Source organism: Rhinopithecus roxellana, chromosome 8 (assembly GCF_007565055.1).
Source record: "Rhinopithecus roxellana isolate Shanxi Qingling chromosome 8, ASM756505v1, whole genome shotgun sequence".
Lineage (NCBI taxonomy): Eukaryota > Metazoa > Chordata > Mammalia > Primates > Cercopithecidae > Rhinopithecus > Rhinopithecus roxellana.
The window spans coordinates 53,121,062-53,122,720 of record NC_044556.1 but is presented as its reverse complement, the minus strand read 5'-3'; the positions used below and the strand labels follow the sequence as shown (position 1 = coordinate 53,122,720).

The following is a 1,659-nucleotide window of genomic DNA, read 5'->3' as shown; positions in this document are numbered from 1 at the left end:
ATGGTGATGAATTTCAAGTGTTTGTGGCAGTATCGCTTCCCGCCCTTTACATTACAGCTGAACATGGCCACTTGGCAGAAGCAGCTGGCCACCTGATGTTCGTTGGTTCTGTCCCTCTGCTGCCTATACAAACAGTCCAGCGTGATGGCGGTGGATGCTCAGGAGATCCTGCTCTTCAGCAACGTCAAGCTGTGGAAGCTTCCTGTGGGATCAATCCAGGTTGTATTAGAGGAACTGAGGAAGAATGGGAACTTACAGTGGCTGGATAAGAGCAAGTCTAGTTTCCTAATCGTGTGTCAGAGGCCAGAAGAATGGGGAAAACTCATCTATCAGTGGGTCTCCAGGAGTGACCAGAACAACTCCATACTTAGCCTGTATGAGCTGACCAACAGGGAAGACATAGAGAATAAGTGGTTCCATGGACTAAAGGAGGCCTTCTGTGGGCTCTGCAGGCCCTGCAGTAGGTACATAAGGCTGAGATCATTATCATCTCACTCGGAGACCAGTGATGGCTGACGTGTCAGGTCCATCTGTCAGAGACCTGCTTCCTTTTACTTTCTATCTCCCACCTTCCCAGGGCTTTCAGAAGGAGACAGACTCTGTGGACCCACACACTGTACCTGTGAATCCACCGGACTCAAAAGGGCTCCAGTCCTGAAGCCTGGGACCCAGGGGTGAGTTTCTCATACCCCACATGTCTGTCCTGGGATAGGGTGAAGCTGAGGCACTCCAGAGAAAAATGTGCTTCTTCAAAGCTTGCCTCCTTCCTTTCCTATCCTAGACTGCCTCTGAGTCAGGGTCTGTAAACCTAACACTTCATGTGTGTTCACATGTGTAAGTTCATACACACATGCACCTGCACATGCTTCTGTCTCCTCCAACTTCCATTCCCTTAGCTGCTGTTGCCTCCCTTGTCAGGCTGCTGCTGGATCTTTCCTAGAGAATGTGGGAAGCCTGGCTGCAGGCTAACACTTCATGTGTGTTCACATGTGTAAGTTCATACACACATGCACCTGCACATGCTTCTGTCTCCTCCAACTTCCATCCCCTTAGCTGCTGTTGCCTCCCTTGTCAGGCTGCTGCTGGATCTTTCCTAGAGAATGTGGGAAGCCTGGCTGCAGGCAGCCGTCCAAGCAATAGGAAGATAGGAGGCCCATGGGCCCGGCACTGACAGGCAGGGCCCAACATTGATTTATGTTATTAAAATCTCAACTGCCCCCACTTCAGACAATAAAAACTGAGCTATATGCTGCTTACAAGAAATTCAGTTGAAATATAATGATTAGAAATGTAAAAAGTAGTAAGAAGGAATAAGGTATGCCATGGAAATACTAATCAAAAGAAAGCAGATATAACTATATTAACATCCAAAGCATGACTAATAATAATATCTCTATTGCATAAAAGAATATAATCAGGAGTGTTTTTTAATATCTTTTTATTTAATCTGGAATTCATAGCTTGAACAAATCGCAAAAATCCATCATTTTTTTTTTTTTTTTTTTTGAGACAGAGTCTCACTCTGTCATCCATGCTGGAGTGCGGTAGTGCAATCTCAGCTCACTGCAGCCGCCATCTACTGGGTGCAAGTAATCCTCCTGCCTCAGCCTCCTGAGTAGCTGGAATTACAGGTGCCTACCACTACACCCGGCTAATTTT

At 46.6% G+C, this 1,659-nt stretch overlaps 1 pseudogene; it reads left to right on the top strand.

Moving 5' to 3' along the window:
• On the top strand, positions 1 to 509 carry LOC104670736 (annotated as a pseudogene).
• The last annotated feature ends 1,150 nt before the right edge of the window (positions 510 to 1,659 follow it).